The sequence below is a fragment of the Pan paniscus genome, chromosome 11, assembly GCF_029289425.2.
Source record: "Pan paniscus chromosome 11, NHGRI_mPanPan1-v2.0_pri, whole genome shotgun sequence".
Classification (NCBI taxonomy): domain Eukaryota; kingdom Metazoa; phylum Chordata; class Mammalia; order Primates; family Hominidae; genus Pan; species Pan paniscus.
This window is the reverse complement of record NC_073260.2, coordinates 49,485,655-49,502,369: the sequence shown is the minus strand read 5'-3', so window position 1 is coordinate 49,502,369 and position 16,715 is coordinate 49,485,655. Positions and strand designations below refer to the sequence as shown.

General features: G+C 43.5%; 1 long non-coding RNA gene across 1 annotated transcript in view; it reads left to right on the top strand.

Annotated features, from left to right (window-relative positions):
* Window positions 1-15,612: 15,612 nt before the first annotated feature.
* LOC130540484 (uncharacterized) overlaps window positions 15,613-16,715 on the top strand; it is a 51,134-nt gene continuing 50,031 nt past the window's right edge. Inside the window, exon 1 of the long non-coding RNA XR_008954452.1 lies at window positions 15,613-16,273. This is a non-coding gene — a long non-coding RNA (uncharacterized LOC130540484). The remainder of the gene's footprint in view (window positions 16,274-16,715) is intronic.

Genomic DNA, 16,715 nt, shown 5'->3' with positions numbered 1-16,715 from the left:
TTTGTATTATATATCCATAGTGTTTTCCCAAAACCATGTCAATAGAAATTTATTTAGTCTTTTGCCAGAGACTGAGCAGTGGTGGGATTGAGGGTCAGAAGCACACGTCTTTCCTCTTGTGAAGATTCAATTGCTTCGTTTATTATTAACCACTAAGGCGCTTTATAGCTCCCTTACATCCTGGCTGCTGTTAAGATCATACATAAATAAACTTTGTCTAAGGAAAGCAAAATTTGGCCAGCACTATTCTGAAGCTGACATAGTTTGACTTATTGTAATAAGCTCATTTCTAAGCATTCTATAGAAAGAAACAGTGACTAAAACATAGCAAGATTAGTGATTTCAGGAGTATTAGTCAGAGTGGACTAATGGCTATAACACATGAGTCAAAATTGCATTGCAGGGCATTAATGAAATAAAAATGTAATTCTTACTCACAACGCAGTCATATGTGGATTGGAGAGGATTCTCTGCTCCACATGGTCATTCAGGAATTTAGGCTTCTTCTATCTGTGACTTGGCCTTCCTCTTGGTTCCTGGAATTCTCTCCATTCACCTGGCAGATGGGAAAAGAGAGCAGGGATTACATGTGAGAGATTTCATGGGTAGGTCTTGGAGATGGGGCACACTACTGCTCACACTCCTTTGGCCAGAACTCAGGGCACATGGCCTCACTCAACCCCAGGGGAAGCTGGTTGGTATAGTTTGGATGTTTGGCCCTCCAAATCTCATGTTGAAATTTGATCCCCAGTGTGGGAGGTGGTGCCGGTTAGGAGGTGTTTTGGTTCTGGGGGTGGATCCCTCATGAATGGCTTGGTGCTGTCCTGGTGATGAGTGAGTTCTTTCTCTATTAGTTCCCAGGGAACTGATTGTTAAAAAGAGCCTGGCACTTCCCTCCCCTCCCTTTTTCTCTTGTTGTGAGATGTCTGCTCCCCCTTCCCTTTCTGTTATGAGTGGAAGCAGCCTGAGACCTCCCTCACCAGAAGCAGATGCTGATGCCATGCTTCTTATACAACCTTCAGAACCCTGAGTCAAATACACCTCTTATCTTTATAGACTTCCCAGCCTCAGGTATTCCACTATAGCAACAAAAATGGACTAAAACACTGGTAAACGCCATGCAGGTATGTGCCAGGAGAAAGGACAGCACAGGTAATGGTGACAATTGGCTGTTTCTGATTCATCAACCCAAGCTCCCACATCTAGAAAGCACCCACAATTTGGATGTGTCAATAAGCCTGATAAGAAAACAAAAGCAAAAGAAGCCCAAACACACAAACAGTCTAAAGTAAAAGCCTTTTGGAGAAAGAAAACATGGTTTCAGTAGTGATTGCCAAAACCATCTACACCAGACAGAGTCTGCCATGATCTGAAGCAGAGGGTCAGCAGGGCGAGGGGCCCTCAGCTGCACAGCCCTGCCAACTGGGAGTGGTGCCCACAGCACACGCGTTTAGTCACACGGTGCAATTGCTGGCCTGCCTTGAACTGTGTCCATCTGCTCGGTGGCACTGCTGCTTAATCGGGCCCTTCGAGCAGGGCACAGGTGCCAAGCCAAAGGGGGGCTTATTGGGAAGCCCCAGATTGGACATCTGCTCCCTCTAGAATCCTCTGGGTCAGACCCATGGCACAGGCAGGCCCCCTCTCCTTATTTTTCTTGACAATAGAAGAAAGGAGGCTCCGAGATGCTTCTGGCTGCCAGCGCTCTGGCTGTCTCTCTCAGGGCCCTGGACACCCCAGAGGTCACATTGGGAGCCAAACATGTGTCCTGCAAAAGTGCTGCTGGGACTTTCTGGGTGGAAGCCACATTCTCCAGGGGACAAAGGGACCTGAAAAGAAGAGTCCAGATGCTGCCCAGATAAGCCTGGGCCATGCCCAGGGAAGGCCAGCTCAGAGAGAGCACGGCTTCACGTAAGGACAGACGCCTGGGAAGGAAATGGGAAGCCTGCTGGCTGCATGCCAAGCGAGCTGCAGCCGCAGTGAAATCAGCATGGCTGGACTGTCTATATGGGACCCCACTCCACCATCATAACTGCCTGATGATGGGAGAATGGCCTGATCTCACTCTGTCTCTGTTTCCTCTCTCAGAAAATGGAGATGATAACCTATAGGACTGTTAGGAGAACCAGGTAAGTTACTGAAAATGCTTGGAACAGACCTCAGCCATAGTGGGTGCCACTCCAGATGTCATCAGCTTCTCTTAGTTACTGGGGCAAAACTGCAAACCCAGGAGCCTGCAACTGCACATCTCAGCACTCGGTGTGAGCCATCTTTAAATACCTGTGCTAGGAGGAAGAGTGTGCGCTCAGCATCTATGGATTCAATACCAGGGTCACTAGTCACAGGTGGCTATTTACTTTTGACAAAGTGAAATAAATGTAAACACTGATACCTCCATGCTCAATAGTCACATGTAGCAGCAAGTACTATGACAGATATGGTAGACAGAGAACAGTTTCATCCATGCAGAGAGCTCTACTGGGGAGTGCGGATCCAGACAGCAGCCAATGGATAGGGAGGAGCAGGCTTACCTACCTGCAGACCTGAGCCAGGTGGGTGTGTTTCTGGAACTTGCGAGGCCACTATAGTGGGAGCAACGTGCTCAGCTGCCTCTATCATAAGGACGCAGAGGAGGAGGGGCCCTAAAAACCCGAGGCAAAATGGAGATAGGCGTTTGACGGTCAGAGAATGTGCCCTTGCCAATGTCTGAGCTGAGTGGGGGCCCAGCCAATGCCAAATAGTATTTCTTAATAGATGAATGGAGTGGGCTGAGAGCAAGACCTTCCCCAGGGGGCTGGTTTACAGGAAGCACTCAGCCCTGAACCTTCTTTCCTCACTCTTGCAGTGGAGATTACAGCAATGAGGGATCAAAATATGAAGCAATCATCAAAAAGCAAGCCCACTTCTCCCATCTCACACTTAGCCAATGTCATACCCAACAAGAGACATGGCTCAAACTTATCAGAAGGGCATTTTACATCTCATTTAAGTTCACATTTTTGGTGCAAGAATTTAAACTCCAAATATCTGAACACATTGCTTCGCGTTGGAGTAGGGGGAAAGGAGGGCATATCATTTCTTGAAGAGAAATATAGGAAATAGGCCTGTAGGAAGAAATAACAACAATAATAATATAACAAAATGCAATAACAATTATGGAGCATGTGGAATATTTCAGGCACATCTCCAAATAATAGAGCTGTATTAATGCATTCTAAGCTGACTATAACTCTATGGAGGTCGATATGGTTATTATCTCCATTTTACAGAGGAGAAAAGTGAAACACAGAGAGGTTAAGTAACTTGTTCGAGGTCACACAGCAAGTGAGAAGCAGAACTGAAGTTTGAATCCAGGCATTTAGACTCTGGAGCTTACATGCTTGTCCACTCTGCTGTCTTGCCTGAACCTTCTGCCTCTTAAATCTTTGGTAGATATTGACTTCTTAGAAATATATATCAATATGTGTGCCCCTGTCTCTGCAAGGTGAGAAGTGTGTTTTACATGCATTAATATTTATGTTAGAAGAGAAGTTAGTGTGTTTTACATGCATTAATATTTATATTAGAAGGCACAAACAGGTGGCCTGCTGACTTCTAATGTTTTATTTTATCTTTTTATTTTTTAGGCTTGCAGTGTTTTGGGGGGGACAGAATTAGCAATAATTTTAAAGAGGCATACATAAATTTATTTTATCTTCTAGGTTTTCTTGGAAAATAGGTCACTAACAATATTATGCCCATTGTCTTGTATGGTAACAATTAGCTGGGGCTCAGTTGCAGGGCTCCATTTGACCAGTGTACCCCCTTCCTCTCTACCTCCATCCACCTAAATATTTTCCCTGCTGGCACTTTTTCTTTCAGGTTTATAGAGCTATAATCACATACAAATAATCGCACATATTCAAAGTATACAATGCGATGACTTTGATGGATGTACATGATTGTGAAATCGTCACACCAACCAAGGTAATGAACATATTCATATTCATCACCCCCCAAAATGCCCCGGGCCCATTCCTATCCCCTCCTCCACTCTCAGCCACCTTCTGGTTTACTTTCCGACACTGCAGATAAGTGTGACTTTTCTATAATTTATATAAAGAAAAATCACACCTGGTATACTTTTGTTTTGACTTCTTTCACTCCGCATAATTACTTTGAGATGTATCCATTTTTGTGTGTATTTCCGGTTTATACCTTTTTAGTGCTGATGAGTTTTCCATGGTTTGGAGACACCACAGTGTGTTTATTAACTCCCTGTTGGTGGATATTTGGGTTGCTTCCAGTTTGGGCTGTTCCCATATAGTTGCTGAGAACATTCCTGCACAACTCTTTCATGCTTCCAGTACTTTGGAGTAAATATTTAGGAGAGGAACTCTTGAGTTACATGATAGGTGTATGTTTAACTTCTTAAGAAACTGCCAAATTGTTTTCCAAAGCAGGTGGATTGCATGTCCAGGGCCAGGCACCTGTTGACGTCTGACTTTGCCACCCATGGTGTTCTGACAGCTGGTGTGAGAAGTTGTAAACACAGGCTTGAGGGAGTGGGTGATGGGGCACCAGGGATGCCCTTTCATTCCTACATATACCACTGTAATATCATACTTATTGGGAGTGCTGTAGTGGCCAAAGGACTTTCACACAGATAGTTGGCTCTAGGTAGAGTCCAATTCCACATGTAGTGAGCTCTATCCTTACCACAGGGAAAAAGCTAGACAGGTAGAAAATTTACAGCTTTCCATGAACCTGTCAGAGAACTGAGATCACAGGACAAACGGCCATTGTGAAGAGTGACAGGGGCCAGCAAGGGACACAGGAGTCGGACATTTGCGTACCTGGGTAGAAGTCACCTTATAAGCCAGCAGAGACATTAAACTAGAAATTTTGATGAGTTGCTAGAGCCCAAGGGTAGGCTAGCATGAAAGTGGGAGGCTCCTGGGGACTGCAGGCAGAGAGGGGCTCCTGCTCTTTGTGAATGGTGTCCCAGGTGATGAGACATAACAGCAGAGCATCAGTTTCCCAGGCCAGAGTGAGGGCTTCTAGTATGAAGCTGCCTGTAGGCCCAGGGATTGGTTAGGTTCTAGTGTACAGCTTCTCCTAAAGGCTGCCTCCATGGAGAAGAAGGTGACATTTTGTAGACACTTGGGGATGATTTCAGCTCTCGCTCACTACAGACCATCAATTTATCTTAAATGTGCTGACAGGTAGACACATATTCATGTTGCAGATGTTTGGAGCAGGAGGTTGAAAAAGGTTGGTACATGCATTTGAGAAATACACATTGAATCTGCTTACTACATTGGGCCCTTTGCTAGGATTTGGGGTACAATGGTGACTTAGACAGGTCTGTCTTCAGGGAACACCCACCCACTGGAGGTGACAAATGCATTAACAGGCCATTATCAACAATGGGGTAACACCTTACAACAAACCCCACTTTGGAAGCCAAGCAGCCTTCCCGGAGGAGGTGGCATCTGGTTTAACTCTTACCATTGGTAAGAATTAGCTAGAGTCACGTGAACAGGGGCTCAGCTGAAAAGCAAAGAGGGTGTGCCAGGCAGGGGAGCCCTGGATCAAAGGGACAGAGTCAGAACGAGATGCATGTGTTACTGGAAATTCGGGATGCTGGAATATCGCGTGCGCGCATGTGTGTATGTGTGTGTGTGTGGCAGGGGAAGGGGGGCGAGTTCTGTGTTTATCCCAATTCCCAAAGAACTCATAGCTCTAAGGACGCACGGTGATGCACAGGCTGCATCCCTGGGGAGGGCTAGGAGAGAACAGTTGTTCAAAGACGTAAACGAAGAGCCCCCAGAGTCAGGTGAAGCCCTTCTGCTCCCCTGGATCTGGAAGCCTGCAGCTATTCCCACATTTGGATTGCAGGTTCACAAACATCTCCAAGTCCTGATGCCACCATCCCTTTAAAAGTTTATTGTGAAAACAGAAAGAATAGAACCAACGTGCCTATGCATACCACCTGGCTTCACATGAGTTCATATTTTGCCATATTTGTTTTCAGATGTTTTCCTTCCAAGAAATGAATCATGGCATGCAGAACTGAATTTTTTTTTTTTTTTTGAGACAGAGTCTCGCTGTGTCGCCCAGGCTGGAGTGCAGTGGCATGATCTCAGCTCATTGCAACCTCTGCCTCCTGGGTTCCAGTGATTCTCCTGCCTCAGCCTCCCAGGTAGCTGGGATTACAGGCACACGCCGACCCACCTGGCTAATTTTTGTATTTTTAGTAGAAAGGGGATTTCACCATGTTGGCTAGGCTGTTCTCAAACTCCAGACCTCAGGTGATCTGCCCACCTCGCCCTCCCTAAGTGCTAGGATTACAGGTGAGGGCCACTGCGCCCGGCCTGAAGTTCTTTTAATGAACTCCTGACAGACAACCTCATTTTCACTCCACTGGTACAACGTCCTTTTCCAACAGTTTAATTTGTTTCCTACTTATAATGGAACTATAGCAAGTTATTAAAATGTCACAGAAAATATAGTCCATAATAATTGCACGTTTTAAAAAGTTACAGAAATGGCATTAACTGTAGGTATCATTCTTCCACTTGCTTTCTCCTCCGAGCACAATGTTTTAGAGACTTATCCATGCTGCTACGCAATTATTTATTTTTACTGATGCAAATATTCTATCATACAAGTATAAAAGCCGTATTCATTGATTTCTCTATTAATAGATGTTTAAATGTTTCAAAAATTCTTATTGTTAACAACAATGCTTGAATGAATCTCTTTAAAATGTGGGCATGCCGAGTGTGATGGCTTATGAATATAATTCCAGCACTTTGGTAGGTTGAGGTGGGAGGATCACTTGAACCCAGGAGGTTGAGGATGCAGTGAGCCATGGGGGTGCCGCATCTCAAAAAAAAAAACCATAAACATAAATAAAAAATAAAAATAAAATGTGAGGATGGGTGAGCAGTGACGGGTCTCACACTCTGCCAGAGAGCGTGGAGAGCACTGGCCCAGTCCTACCCCACAGCGGCTGGGAGCCTTCTCTCTAGGGGCATGGCCAGGGCTGGGCGAGCCTGTTAAACATCTTTTCAAATATTTTATTGAACATGAAAGTTTTTTCTTTGACAAATTTCATATCTGTTGCCCATTTTCCTATTCACTGTTCATATCTTTAATATGGGCTTGAAGGAATTATTGATTACTTCTCTATATGACTGCTTTGTCCATGATCAATGTTGCAAATGTCTCTGGCCGTGGCTTATCTTTTACAAATGTATTACTTTATTTCTATTTACTTGTGTTCTGAATGTATAACACAGCCATGTGATTGGGAAATTAAAATGCTTTGGGGTGCACATCTGTCAGCTTCCAGCCTATCCCTCTATTTGTATGAACTGCAGAATAAGTGTCTTAAGTGACCTTTACTATCAGCTCCATTTTATTTTATGGATGAGGACACGGACCCATGCAGGTGTGTCCTACCTATCTAGTGTGCACAGCTGAGTCGGGATCTCTGTGCAGCCCCTGTGGCTCGCTGAGGTCACACTACACACAGCCCAAGGTTCTAGGATGTCCTGGGCTCCCACGAGCTGGGCTTCACCACCTGCTCCAGGAGACAATAGAAATTTCAGGTGGGTTGCATTGTTGGGACAACATATTTTTTTAATGTGGAAAATGAACTAAAGGGTAAAACAAAATTGGCTTGTCTCCAATTTGGAAGTGGGGTGAGGAGAGGCCCAAAGAAAACGGAAGAACAGAAACACCTTCCTATCAGTGTCCCTAGCTCTCCTTTAGCCTGTCTTCCTATGCAAACACCTAGAGACACTGGACTAACAGTGGCCGCACAGTTCAAATACAACCAGTTACTGGTTCTTTCTCCACAGCCAAACCTCAGAGCTAATTAAAGTTGTTGTGTGGGAATGTACAAGTTTTTCATCCTGGCATTTATCTCAGGGTTCTTGGAAATTTCTCCAGAAAGGAAAAAAGAATCAAAACAAAAGAATTAACAGAAGGTGTATTGGTTTAAGTGCATTCTTAAAATGTGAATTTATAGGAGGAAGTTGAGATGTGGAATTTTCTCCAGTCCTTGAGCAGGTGAGCTGCTTCCTCAAGTGTTTCCTGACCCATCTCTTCCCTCCCTGGACCACAGACAGCCTGCAGCTCCATTCTGTAGACACGGAACCTTTGGGAGGGCAGGGCCATTGCCCTTATGAGGCTTGCACATGGAGGTCAATAACCCATCTCCCTTCTTGAGGACCAAATTGCAGTTCTCCTGGTAACAGCCTTACTGTCTGTCTATGCTAAAAAATCCACTGGTTGCCTAGGGATGTGGTGGAGATTGTAAGGGGTCAACGTGGATGTCTAGAGTTGGGGTGGGGCCCGCTTGGGTTCACAGTGGATTCCTGGAGACAGGAATGGAGGGCGTGACAGGAGAGAGGAGAGACTGTTCAGGAGTCCAACTCCTGGAGTTGGAACCTATACAGTCCGGGGTCACGGTGGATGCCTGGAGACTAGCTGGGTATGGTGCAGGTCACGTTGGTGCCACTGTGTGCCTCTCAGGGATCTCTGCATGGACAGGGCCAACATGAAGTAAACACTGGAAACTCTCTTCCCAGTGGGTGTAGACGTGAGGTTCCTTCTCTTTGGGTTGTCTGACATACCTATGTTGCTGGATGCTCTGAGGCTCTGAAAGATAATGGATTTATTTTGTGTTTTCCCCAACCTTGAGGCCAAGGCCCATGGAACCAATCTAGGGCAGAGACAGAACAGATCTTGTGGACCCAGGAGGCTCTGGACTCTTTCTCACTGAGGTGAAGAGAAGGAGAGGGGCAAGGGCCGTCTTCTAAGTGAGGAGATTTCATTTGGTGCATGTAGGTCAGCAGGGCCGTCTTCTGACTGAATCACAGCTTCCTGTGTCTTTGAAATAGGGTCTAGAAACGAGCTTGTCACATTTGCTTCTCCCTCAAATGCTCAAAGGTGCAGGGCTGCCCTAAAGGTCCAAAGGCTACTCCAAGGACAGCTTGTAGGCTGGGCTCTGGGCTCCCAGGCCAGCGCATCTGGACTCAGGGCTGGACAGCAGCCATCCAACGCAGGTATGTGTGGTGTGTCCAACTCCAGGATCCCGCCACCCATTTGAACACCGTGCTGTGGGCTTACTTTGTTTAGAGTTAAGTGACTAAACCACAGTGAAAGTGAAAGTACTCCTTGGATAACATTCTAGATCTGACTTTTTCCCTTTTTTCAAAACAGGCAGCTAGATTGGAAATTATGCAGAATAAACCATAAGAAAAACATGTACAGAGCCAAGCAGCTGACTGGAAATAGGATTCCAGTCTCATCAGTAAGCACTTAATTGTGTGTCCACCACTGCAGCTGTTGCCGGGAGTTTACTGGGAGGTCCTGTCTTCACAGATATCTGGAAGTGAAACTTGTCATCCATTTCTCCTAACTTCTTGCTGAAAACATTTACAGCCTTAAGATGGGACATTCAGTGTTCCTGTTTGGATTTGGGGGTATGGAGGAGAGGTCCCTAGATTTCAGGGTCCCAGCTACATCATATCAGTGCCCAAGGCCATGTCCACACCATTGGGTGGATGTGACAGGCCAAGTCAAGGGGGACCAATGACACCAATTTTTAGTGTCACTACAGAGTTGATGGAGTGCTCCCAGGGAGCTTCTGCACTGACTTCAGCTTGTTGAAGGCAAAGTAAAGGCCTGAGAGGCTCGGGGTCTTGTCTGAGGTCTTCAGCCACATGTCACAAGGCTGTCCTGTGCTCCGGAGCTGCTAGCACTCACAAGACGAGGGTCTGCTGTGCCCTAGCTGGGGCCACCTTAGTGGCTCAGGGTGGCTGCAGCTTCTATCGGGACCCCAGTGGGGCCTGGGGCTGAGTTTCCCAATCAATGTGTTGCCCAACAGACCCCGGTGCTGTAGCAGGGCTACTCTCTGCCACTGTTCTCCTCCCTTTCACTGATGGTGAAATGGTCACTGTGCTCCTTAAGAGTCCTAGGTTGCCTCTCTATCCTTGGAGTTCAAAGGGGCTTGAGAAACCATCCGGTACAACTTCTCATTTAACAAAAGGGTTGGAAGCATCATGGAACTCTGACTAAATTAGCCCTGGCAGCAGCTTGTCCATGGCTGCCTCCTTTCTTTTGTTGCATTTCTTTGTGTTGGTAGAGGGAAGAACAGGCACATGCAGGATAACTCCCTTGTCTTTTATGGCATGGCTGTGCACCGTCACGTCATGCTACTGCACCACGGCCACCTACACTGTGAATCTGATGTCCACACCAAGGGCCGATGATCATGTGGCGCTCATTTTCAGCGGTGAGCACAGGGGTGGCAGTGCCAGGGTCCCCAGGCCCAGCCACAGGGTAAGTGCTCGTTTCCAGGCACCCTCCCTTTCCTCCCTCGTCACTCCCTCTGCCTGGGAGCCCCTTTCCCTGGACTGCTGGTAATCCTACTCTTCACCCTGAAGCCCCCCAGTCATGCTTATCTACAAACATAGCCACACACACAGCCACACACACACACATGCATTCCACTTACATACCACATGCACCTGCATGTGCACACACATGTGTACACATACACCACACATACCACATGCACACACACAGGAGCTTGCACACACTACACACATACCACACACCACACCTCCACACACACCCCACATGTATCCACAAACATATGCATACAACACACACTTACACACATACATGCATACACACATAGCATTCTTCTAGTCATAGATCAAACACAACTAGAGAACAATGAATGTGTGTATGTGTATGTGCACACGTATGTGCCTTTTAATAATTTAAATTAATCACATTAATAGGTCTTAATCCTGTTACAAACTTTTGCATGTTAAAAAGTCAACTAATTAGCCCAAAGCTATGATTATTTTGCATAAATTTGGAAAGTAGTCATTTTTAGCTAGTTTTCTGACTGTTTTACAAAGTTTTATTTAATGTAAGTATCATAGGCTTACATGGTAAAAATTCAGAGAGTACAGAAGGAAATGAAGAAACATAGAAAAGTTTCTTTCGTGAACTTCCCTCCACTCTCAGCTCTGGTCCCTCCACTCAAAGGGAGACATTACTTAACAGCCTCCTATGTAAACCTCCAGAGAAATGTTGTACATATGCCCATGTGTGTCTATGCTGCAAAAATCCACACTCACTGAATGATTTCACACCATTATTCACAATGTTTAGCCACTTGCTTTTTTTACTTAATAATTTAGCTTTGAGTTTCATCTACATTCATAACATACGTATCAACTGAAGTGTTCAATAAATATGTTAATAAATAACCGAATTTTCATCATGTTTAAAATGTGCAATATTTTCTGCACATGTAAATTATATCTCAAACACATGGTTAAAAAAGCAAAATTCTGGCTGGGTGCGGTGGCTCACGCCTGTAATCCCAGCACTTTGGGAGGCGGAGGCGGGCAGATCATGAGGTCAGGAGATCAAGACCATCCTGGCCAATATGGTGAAACCCCGTCTCTACTAAAAATACAAAAATTAGCTGGGCGTGGTGGCACATGCCTGTAATCCCAGCTACTTGGGAGGCAGAGGCAGGAGAATCACTTGAACCAAGGAGTGAGAATTTGCAGTGAGCCGAGATTGCACCACTGCACTCCAGCCTGGCAACAGAGTGAGACTGTGTGTTAAAAAAACAAGCAAACAAACAGACAAAAAACTAAAACTCTGCTGTTAATTACCCTGTGTCCTGTGTCTAGTTGTGCCATTACAAACAATACCGAAAACAGCATCCTTCCACGCGTACCTTGGCATAGTTTTGTGAGCATACTTGTAGGATCACTTCCTAACAGAGAAATTGCTGAGTCAAAGGATTTTTTTAAAAAAATGTGTGTTGCCAAATTAGTTTCCAGAGTTGCACCAATTTATATTCCCATAAACAGATTATGAGTCGCTCATTCCTTACAGCATCACCCATATAATGGGCATTAGTCAACTTTTTAATCAAGGCCCATCTGATAGGTAAAATATGGTATTTTGTTGTTAAGATGCACATGTATTGAATTATAATGAGGTTTAGAACATCTTTATTTGTTTATTAGCCAATTTTACATGTCATTTGCAAATAGCCTCCACTCAGTTTTCTTTGTGGTTGTTCATCTTTGTCTCAGGGATTTGTGTAATCACCTTGGGGAAAACAATAGCTACTTGTCAAATATGTCAGATTTTTTTTTTTTTTTTACAGACCACTATTTTTTTGCAACTTTGCTCCCCTATACAGACTTTAATTTTTTCATGTGGTCTCATGTTTTCATCTTTCCCATATTGGCTTTGCCTAAGGGTTCTTCTTTTAACAGTGGGGGAACTTGCTTTTGGTGTTCTTGTCTTGTCCTATTTATGCTCCTCCAATGCTGGAATAACCATTTGGAAGCTAACATCTTGATACTTTGCTCTTTAATGATTACTGGCTGCTCATATGAAGTAAAAGACTTGCCAAAAAGCACTGAGACAAACAATGGCTTTAACTTTTAAATAGGAAAAAATATGGTCTCTCTTGTTCCTAGAGGCATTCTAGAAGACAGGGGCTGTTTCTTCTATTTTCTCTGATCCCACATGGGTTCATAAAAGTGTTTAAAAAATAGTTGTTAGAAATTAAAGAAGACCTCAATAAATGGAAAGACATTCCATGCCATAGCTAGAAATACTCAACAGTGTCCCAGGCACCTAAAGCGATCCATAGACCCACAGATCCCTATCAACATTCCAACGGCCATTTTGCGGAAATGGAAAAACTAATCCTTAAATTAATATGGAATTGCAAGAGGAAACTGAGTAGCCAAAAAAAATCTTAAAAAGGAAAAACAGAGCTGGCAAACTCACATTTCCTGATTTAAAAAGATATAATAACCAAAATAGACATCGAGATTGATGGAACATATTTGAGATTTCAGAAATAAACTCACATTTATGGTAACTGATTTTCAACAAGGATGTCAAATGTGTTCAGTGGAGAAAGAATATTCTCTTTAAACAATGGTGCTGGGACAACAGGGTATCCACATGCAAAAGATGTACAAAAATCAACTCAGAATGAATTAGCAGCCAAAACAGAAGAGCTAAAACCATAAAACAGAACAAAACACAAGAGTACCTCTTTAAGATCTAATATTTAGCTATGCCTTCTTAGATATGTCACCAAAAGCATGAATGACAAAAGAAAAAAATAGATTAATTAGACTTCATCAAAATTAAAAACTTTTGGGCATCAAAGGACATAATCAAGATAGTGAAAATAAAACCTACAAAATGGGAGAAAATACTTGGATAAACAAAAACATATAATAACTATTATCCAGAAACAAAGGAAATGCCTTTCTGATACATTCAGCAACATGAATGAACCTTGAACACATAACGTCAAGTGAAATAAGCCAGACACAAAAGAAAAAAAGATGATATGATTTCATTTATATGGACTATCTAGAATAGGCAAATTCATAGAGACAGAAATTAGACTCGAGGTTACTAGGGGCTGAGAGCAGGAGAGAATGGGGAGTTATTGCTTCATGGGTACATAGTTTCTGTTTGGAGTGATGAAAAAGTTTTGGAAATAGTGGTGAGGATTGCACAATGGTGGGCATATAATTAATGTCACTGAATTGTACACTTACAATGGCTAAAATGGCAAATGTTACATTTTATTTTACCACAGTTTTGAAAATTAATAGTGTACTATACCAAAATCACTGATTGACACTTTACCTGGGTGAACTGTTTGGTATGTGAATTATATCTCAACAAAGCTGTTAAAAATTATTTTTGATCTGGCCTGGCCACTAACTCTCAGTCATTTCAGATTTCATGACTTCCTCGTAGAGATATTTAGCAAAAATAATCATCCTATGTTTATGTTTTCTTCTAAGAGTTTTATGGTTTTAGCTGTTCTGTTTAGGCTGCTGATTCATTTGGAGTTAATTTTTGTTCATATTCTGCATGTGGTTTATCTGTTGTCCCAGCACCATCTTTTGAAGAGAATACTCTTTACCCATTGAATAAGGATGCATTTGGCATCCTTGTTGAAAATCAATTAACCATAGGTGGATGAGTTTATTTCTAAACTCTCTATTATATCCCTTTGATCTGGAGAGAAAGATATAGACCTCTTATGTTTAGAGTTAAAAAGAAACCCTTGGGAAACTTGCTGGTGTTTCAGGACACCCTCTTTGTCACCCGCTCTTTGGAATACAGCACATTGGGAATGTCGGTCGTATTACCACCTGGGACCTCAGGTCAACTCTCAGGGCCTTGATTACTTCATTAGCAGAGTCAGTGGCTGAGAACAGAGGTGTCTTCATCTCCAGAATTTTGTGTTGCAGCAGTAAGCAGAGAGCTGAGAAGCCCCCAGCCAACACCTCCTTTCCATCAGCTCCTCCACTCGGCTTTCACTCTTGCACCTGGCAGTGACAGGGACTTGATGTCCTGTGTTGTGGCAGTGAGGGTCCTAGTGGTCCATCACCCTGGAGTTTCCTCCCATTCCTTTGCCCCATCTCAGCCAGCCACCCACAGGCAGGCACAGGTACTCACACTGTCTGCCTCACAGTGGGGAAGATTAAGGCAGGCCCCCAGTATAGCTGGGCTGGCATATCCTTGAGAGGGCTTCAGTCAGAAATAGTTTTGTTCTCTCAAACTTGGCCTTGGCAATAGTCAACTTTTCTTACATGCAGGATAAATTGGATTTATCTTCAAAGTTAGCCAGCAATGCTAAATGCTGTTTAAAAAGCAGTTCTCTGCTCGGGTAGAGAAAGCAGTTCCCATGTGTCTCAACCCATGTGAAAGAGGGAAGATAGAATGTTTCCATCCAGGGTGGTTCATTCACATAAGGGTGACAGCATTCAGGATATAGGGTACTGAACAGGAGGGTTTTTAGTTGTGTTTTTTTTTTCCGTGTGTTTATGATATAATTTATGCACCATACAGTTCACTCATTTCAAGTGTGCGATTTAATGACTTTTAATTTATTCATAGAGTTGTGTATCCATCATTACAGTTCGCTTGAGAACATTTGAATTATGTCAAAACAAAGAACCCTCCCCCTCTTTCCCACCCCAGCCCTAGGCAATCACTCTTCCACCTTCGGATTCTAGGAATTTGCCTCTTCTGGAGATTTTCCTGAAATAGTTTCATACAACATGTGGTCTTTGATGACTGGCTTCTTTAACTTAGCAGAATGTTTTTAAGGATCATCCATGCTGTAACATCTTCACCCCTTTTTCGTGCCAAACAATATCCCATTGTGTGTATCTATCACCTTTTATTTATTCATTCATCAGTTGATGAACATTGGATGCTATCTACTTGTTCACAATTGTGAACAATACCCCTTTGAACTTTGTGCACACATTTTTGTGGGGATACACGTTCTAACTTCTCCTGGGTATATACATAGGTGTAACATTTCTTGGTCATGTGGTAACTCTATGTCTAACCATTTGAGGAGCTGCTAGGCTGTTTTCTAAAGCAGCTGTATTACTTCACATTTACATGCACCAGCAGTGCATGAGGGGTGCAATCTCAAACAGTCCTTAAAATACAAAGCCAGTACATATACAGCATGAAATACTATGCAGCCATAAAAAGGAATGAGATCATGTCCTTTGCAAGGACATGGATGGAGCTGGAAGCCATTCTCAGCAAACAAACACAGGAACAGAAAACCAAACACAGCATATTCTCACTTATAACTGAGAGCTGAACAATGAGAACACATGGACACAGGGAGGGGAACAACACACACTGAGGTCTGTGGTTAGGGGCAGGTGGAGGGAGAGCATCAGGATAAATGGCTAATGCATGCTGGGCTTAATACCTAGGTGATGGGTTGATAGGTGTGCAAAACACCATGGCACATGTTTACCTGTGTAACAAAGCTGCACGTCCTGCACATGTATCCCAGAACTTAAAATAAAAATAAAATAAAATTAATTTTTTAAAAAAAAGCCACTTTGTTTAGAAAACAGTTGGTTAGATCCTCACAATGTTAAACACAGTAACCATAGGACTCAGCAATTCCACTGCTAGGTATACATGAAGAGAAATTAAAACACACATCCATGCAAAAACCTGTAAATGGGTATTAACAGAAACATTATTAATCATAGCCAAAAAGTGAGAGAAGCTAGTCACAAAAGCCACTTCTATGAGGTAATAGGGGAGTCAAATTCACAGACAGTGGAGTAGGCGTTGCTGGGGCTGGAGAAGGCAAAGTGCAGAGGAAGGAGGAGCCACTGCTAATGGGTACGAGGTTTCTTCTTGGTACAAGGTAATGAAATTGTTCTAAAATTAGAAAGCAGTGATAATTGCATAGCTTTGTAAATATACTCAAAACGGTTGAACCATACACTTTACAAAGGTGAACTTTATGGTATGTCAACTGTAAATCAATAAAGCTGCTGAGAAAGAGGGGGAGCTCAGCTTCATTACTCTGTTTTTCCAGCATTAGGCTTTTCCCTGGACACTAAGGATTTAGTTAGTCTCTCTCTCTCTCTCACACACACACACATATGCACACATCCTCACTCATGTATTACAATCTTCTCCTTTTCTCTTCATCCTTCAAAAATATCAATCAAATGGAAAGTGAGGTTCCCAGTGTAGAGACACTGCCAATCTTACTGAGATCTCAAATAGGTGGAGGCAGAGGAAGGTGGCTGTTAGGGCTTCACTTTCCAGTAACCACAGGGCAGTAGGAGCTCACATGAGCC